Consider the following 6,807-nt stretch of genomic DNA (forward strand, 5'->3'; position numbering starts at 1 on the left):
GAGAGAATCATTGATCGTCTGCTTTCTACACACCCCCTACTGGGGACTGAGCTTGCTTCCCAGGCATGTGCCCTGACCAGGAATCTAACTGTGACCTCCTGATTCATAGGTCAACACCCAACCACTGAGCCACACCAGCTGGGCTTTCTTTCTTTCCTTTTCTTTTTTATTTTTTTAGAAAAACAAAACTACTCTCTGAGTATCTCCAGCCTGGTGCTTGGGGGGAAATTAAGTTTCCTGAAGAGAGTGGCACCATCAGAGGGCAGCTGCAGGACATAAAAGGAGGGTCCTGGCTGTCAGGAGTCCCTCCTGTTTTCAGAAGCACCAACAAGGCTTTGCCAGAGAGAAGTGCTGGTGGTCTGAGTGTCTGCAGCGCTGAGGCTGGAGAGCAGCCCCGGTGTCTGCAATACGCGAGGGTGGTTTGTGGCTGGGGGACAATGTGGGAAGTGGTTCTTAATCATTAATCATGTGTCGGTGTCAAAAAAGTACATGTTACCACTTAGCTATACCCAAAAAAAAGTTGTTCTCTTTATTTTCAGTAACTGACCTCACACTGGAATACCTCCCACTAACAGTAGAGGAAGCACAGGGAACCCATCTCCTCTGGAATAAAGCAGGGGCGCTTGGGGTAAACATTAATGGCCCATGTGAAGGTTAGACGCTCTGTCAGGGCTGTTTCTTACCTCCCACGGTGGCTTCAGGATGCGTGGGGTGGGGACACGGTTCTCCTCCTGCTGACTTCAGTTGTTGTTGCATTGAGGTGTGGCTCACTAGCTTGCCTGGGGGGATGTGGGGGGAGGGACGGGAGGATTCAGGCTGCGTTCTCTGGGTGTGGTCAGGGCCCATGGTCCCTCACTTGCTGCCTCTGCCCCACTCAGTTCTCATGCACCTGATTCTCAGCATGCCCTCCATCCTCATTAAGCCACCCACTTGGCATTCTCTGATACGGGGTTGTCCGGAGCCTCACCAGAATATCCCAAAAAAATCTTTCCATCCCCCCGTCTCAGATACTGCAAGCCGTCAAGCGTTTCACCCCAGCCACACCCCCAAGGAGACCTGAAGGCTCCTGTTGTGACCGGGCACCTCTTCCTCCAATTCCCTGCTTCCCTGAATTCTCTTTCTTCACATGCTGCTCACCCCACACGGGTCAGGGCCCTCATTCCTTCTTCCCCCCCAAACAGCCCTGACACAAGCTATTGGGTGTTGCAGATGTTTACTGGGAATTTGGGCATAAGGTAGGTCCTGAATCTAGCACAGAATAACTCAGGTGAGAACTTGGAATTGGATATTAGCCATAGAGATCCCTGCCTTAAAGACCCACTGGCCATTCCCTGCCAGGAGAAATTAATCTCTCCCCGGCCGGACTCTCTTCCCAGGAACTGGGACCGCTGCACATCTCCCCCCTTCTCCCTCACAACCCCTTACACACTCACGCTGACCATGAACAACGCCCCACCCCATTTCTTTCTTATGCAGAATAGCTTAGCCCTCTCCAGGCAATATAGGTGGGGGTGGGATGAGGTACGGGTTCTCCCCTTTTATAATCAAACACGCCCAGTAAGCATATTCCTGCCTAAACTAAAGAGTAATAAGTCCTTCCCTAAGATTTTTGCCTCGTTTAGACCAACCAGCTCAACTTTAGCCAGCTCTCCTAAAACAACATTTTTGCAATGCCTGATACACTTCTTAGAATCCTCACAGTGCACAGTAGATAATATTATTAACCCCGTTTGACACACAAGGAAGCCCAGGCTCAGCAAAGGTAAATAACAGAGCCACTGAGCAAATCAACAGCCAGGCAAGAACTCAAACCCAGGTCTGCCTTACTCTCAGCACCCGCGCTTTCCACATAGACGGAGCTATGCAGCTGGGAGGCAAACCTGTTTTCAGAACAATTCCCATGGGGCAGGGAAGGCCAGTGGGCTGCAGGGTCATCTGTGGAGCCAGGATGTCAGAACCCCTGATGCTGGGGGAGGCTGCTCCCAGGATCCCTACTGGTCCAATGCCCCATCCTCCTGGAGCAGCCTCCAGAATATCTGCTCCCTCCCAAGTCAGCCTCTTCCCAGCAGGCCCCACGGTGAACACCAGTGCCAAGTCCTGTCCCCTGGGGGCAGACCACACTGTCTTCCGATCTCATAGCTACTGAGAGGCAGCTGCAAACTTGAGGCTTTGCCAGACCACCTACTCAACAGGCACCACGGGAGGGCAGGCCCTGTGCCAGGGCAAGTGGAGGGACCACCAGTGTTTGCTGAACTGGACCCAGTTCCAGCCACTACTGTTTCTTCCCTCCTTCACGATAAAGGGCCCCAGCAGACCGAGCTGACTTCAGTGACAATGCACGCATGTGTACACCTGCAAGCATTTACTGAGCACCGGCTATGTGCCAAGCATTGTGTACAATGACCTCACCTGTCCTTCCCAGTAACCTTAGTTCAGCAGTCGTCAACATTTTAGAAATGAGGAAACCTGTCCAGCAAGATCATAGTTTCTTGAGCTGTCACAGCTTAAACAGCAGAAGCAGAAATTTGAACCACAGCTTGTGCAAGTCCAAAGCCCGGGCTGTTTCCATTACCCGACACCGGCTATCGGGGGAGATAACGGCCTATTCCTCCTGCCCCGGGGGAACACATGTCACCCTTCTTACAGCACGTACGTACGGCTGTGTGTTCCGTGTCCAAATGTGATTCTAAAAGCCCCGTTCCCTGAGGGGATGAAGGGTTGGATGAAGGGGCTGGAGTAACGATGAGCCACTGGGTCAGTGACCCCACCTCGGAGAACCCCACTGAGAGGACCTAGATCCCTCACGGGACGGAGGGAAAAAAGAGGCTCTGAAACTGGGACTGAAATTCCACGGGGATTTTCCCCGGACATCTGGGCACATCCTGCCAGATGACTTTTTTGTTGTTGTCGTTAATCCTCACTGGAGGATAGTTTCCCATTTATTTTTAGAGCGAGTAGAAAGGAGGGGAGAGACAGAAACATTAATGTGAGAGAGACACATCGATTGGTTGCCTCCCGCATGTGCCCGACCACAGCTGGTATGTGCCCTTGACCGGAATCAAACCCAGGACCCTTCAGTCTGCAGGCTGACGCTCTAGCCACTGAGCCAAACTGGCTCGGGCCTCTCATATGACTTTCTATAAACACATGGGCTACTCTCCGTACACCCTCCGACATGCACATGATAAGAAATTCTAAAGATGCAAAATGATACACAATGAAATAGAGGTCTCCCTCCTACCCCCGCCCCCAGGATTCCCTCCCATTACCCTTCCTGATGGGAGAGAAGGGAACTGTTACCCGTTTCTTATGTGCCTCCAAAGAGAATCTATGGATTGACAAGCATAGATGAGTCTGCTTTCTTTCTTCCCCCACACGCATGTAGTATCCTACATAAGCCATTCTGTCCCTTGTCACCCTCCCCAACCCCGCCCCCCCCCCCCCCCCCGCCAGCTTTGTTTTGAGAGAGAGAGGAAGGGGAAGGGAGAGCGAAACATCAATCGGCTGTCTCTTGCACATCCCCTATTGGAGATCAAGCCCACAACTGGGGCACGTGCCCTGACTAGGAATCAAACCGTCAACTTTTCCGTGCATGGGATGGGGCCCAACCCACTGAACCACACTGGCCAGGGCTGTCCCCTGCCCCTTCTAACTTCTTATGTCTCAGAGATCATTCCATATTTGCATGGAGGCAGCTGCCTTAATCTTTTAGTGGCTGCCTGACATTCCATTATATGGAAGTGCCAGAATTATTTAATCAGCCCCTTATTGGTGGACAATTAGGCTGTCTCTGATCTTCATTATTACAAATGATTAATTATCTTGTATCTATCATATTGTACACGTGTGACTATCTATATAAGATAAAGCCCCAGAAGTAGGATTTCTAGTGCTTATTAAGTAAAATGTGCTTTTAAAATTTAATAGGTTTTACCAAACTGCCCTCCATGGAAGTTGCAGCAATGGTTAGCCCACCAACAATGAAAGGCAGCAAAGGAGTGCTTTTCGTATAAGGATAAAACCTTTGGCTGGAAAAAGACTAGCTGACAGGCAGACAGGCAGGCCCGTGCCTGGTCCAGACATTCATCCTAGAACAAGTGACAAAGATGGGCCAGCCCTACCAACAGGCTGCTTCCTGCAGCCTACACACCTATTTCACCGGTGAGAAGACAGGTTCGGAGAGTTGACGTGCCTCACCCAGGGTCATGGCCTGGAACCCTGTACGTCCAGGGCCAATCCTTCCAGACAATATATGCCTAGCCCTCTGATTTCAGCTGTTGTCTCCTCTGTTGACCTGGCCACAACTTGGAGACCCCAGCTCCTTCCCTACTGTAAACTGAACATAGTTGGGACACCCACATGGTTTAGGGCTTCCTCTCGTCATTTCATTCCTTTACACAGGAAGCCAGGACCTGCTCCCACACAGGCACGTTTCCAGCTATTTCCAGCCTACGTGGGGCCCACTTCTCGGAGGTGGGTAGCAGTGATAACCCTGGACATTCATCCTCCAGCCCAAGGAACTGAAAAACTCAACAGTTCCTCTCCATGGTTACCGCTGGGGGGTGGGCAGTGAGGGCGTGACAGAAATGAGAGTAGCACATGAGCCTTGGATCTTATCATCAGCCACAGTAGAAAGAGAAGTAAGCACAGTGAAAACAGTTCTCTTTCTTTGTGCTTGGAAAGTGCCTTCACATCCACTAACTCATTTCACCTCCACAGCAGTTCTCTGAGTTAAATAAGGCAGGGATTCTCATATTCATTCTTCCCATTTTATAGGTAAGAACTTGCCCAATGCTAGAGAAGAACAGAGACTAGAGGGGTTTCTGGTGCCTAATCCTGAACTAACAGCTGGATGGATGAGTGGGTGGGTGGATGGATGGATGGATGAATGGATGGATGGATGAATGGATGGGTGGATGGATAGATGATGACTGGATGGATGGATGGATGAATGGATAGATGGGTTGATGGGTGAGTAGACTATTGGTTTAATTTATTTATTTGTTTGTTTTTCTATACAACATCCATCCCATCAATTATCACCTTAACATCCTTTTGTGGAATCACTTCTCCCCCAAGGTATCAAGTAGTACCTGCTGCCAAAACACCCAGAGCTTCCCTGGTTTCTCACCCATCCTTTTTCCAAGTCAGGTTCTCCAATGCCCTATCCATTCTGTGAGCTACTCACATTACCTCCAGGACATTACCATCCTGTTTAAGTTAGCCAAAGTTGTTTTCTGTGCCTGTAAACAAAGAATTTTAGATGATACAAATGATGAATGAGTAGATCAGTGAGTGGATGAGTGGAGGAATGGGAGGAGCAGAAGCATGAAAAGATTGAGCAGTGGGCAACTGGATGACTGCAGTACTGCCCATGGAAAGGACTTCATGAACTAAGCTGTCCGGCAAGCCCAGGCCTTGGAAAGACAGGGGGAGAATAAGGGATGACGATGGCAATCCCTCAGCCTTACCTGGAGGAGAAGTGATGTGAATGGATTTTAGGGGCAACAGGACACCTACACCCAAAATCTCCTTCCGTGTGCTAGAAGTCCTTCAGTTTTATATCTTTTCACGGAGAAAGGCCTCAAAAGCATTGTCAAAACTCCATTTCCTAACTGAGGAAACTAAGGCCCACCAAGGGCAAGCGGTTTGCCAAAACCCACAACTATATTTGGACCTGAACTTGGACTTCTCATTTCCAACCCCTTGCTCTTTTCACTGCCCAAAGCTGTCTCTATAAGAAATGACTAATGCCTGGCCAGTGTTGCTCAATGGTTGAGTGTGAATCCATGAACCAGGAGGTCATGGTTCCATTCCTAGAGAGCACATGCCTGAGTTTTGGGGTTGAACCTCAATAGGGGGCTTGCAGGAGGCAGCCAATCAATGATTCTTTTTCATCATTGATATTTCTATACCTCTCTCCCTCTCCCTTCCTCTCTGAAAATCAATAAAAATATATTTTTTTAAAAAGAAGACATGACTAAGGCATAGAATTTCCAAACCCCATTTTGAGGAAATTCCCTAAGGTGACTTCCCAAATGCTCTGCAGGCCTAAATGCTGAGGGAGACAGGTGGAGGGGGGTAGGGGACCCAGCATAGGGGAAGCAAAAATCCTAGGGCACCCCATCCCCAAGAATGTATGCAATGGGCAGGAAGCCAAGGAGTTTCCCAGGACTAGCTCAGAAAAGGGTCAGAATCCAGGGCACAGCCACAAGAATCCTGTGATTCTGAAACTTGTCACTTCCTTTGTGAGCCTGTCTGTGAAACCTTTTCAATTTTTATTGATTGATTTTAGAGAGAGAAGAAGGGGGAGAGAGAGTGATTTGTTTTCCACTTATTTGTGCATTCGTTGGTTGATTATTGTATGTGCCCTGACTGGGGATCGAACCCGCAACCTTGGCATACCGGAACAATGCTCTGACCAACTTAGCTACCGGGCCAGGGGTGTCTGTGAAACTCTTTGAAAAAGGGCCTGTGTGCCGGCCTGCAGGGACAGCCGGAAGAGAGGAAGAAGGGACCATGTCTCACTCCACGGCCAGGCTCAGAGACAGAGAAATACAGTGAAGGACAGGACACGGGGCCAAGTCTCTGAAGCTTGCTGCCCAGAGGGCGGAAGAGCTCAGGACAGGCCTGAGTCATCACCATTTCCTACGAGTTTTCTTCCTAATAAGAGAAGCAGTGCCTGGAGTGTCCAACGTGGTGCCGAACAGCTAATGCGAAGTCACTGTCAGCCTCCCCCTCGCCCGCCCCCATGTCTTTTAACACTGAGCTGAGCTGACACCTCCACGGGGAGGGGGACGACCTGGA

The sequence above is a fragment of the Eptesicus fuscus genome, chromosome 20, assembly GCF_027574615.1.
Source record: "Eptesicus fuscus isolate TK198812 chromosome 20, DD_ASM_mEF_20220401, whole genome shotgun sequence".
NCBI classification, from domain to species: Eukaryota; Metazoa; Chordata; class Mammalia; order Chiroptera; family Vespertilionidae; genus Eptesicus; species Eptesicus fuscus.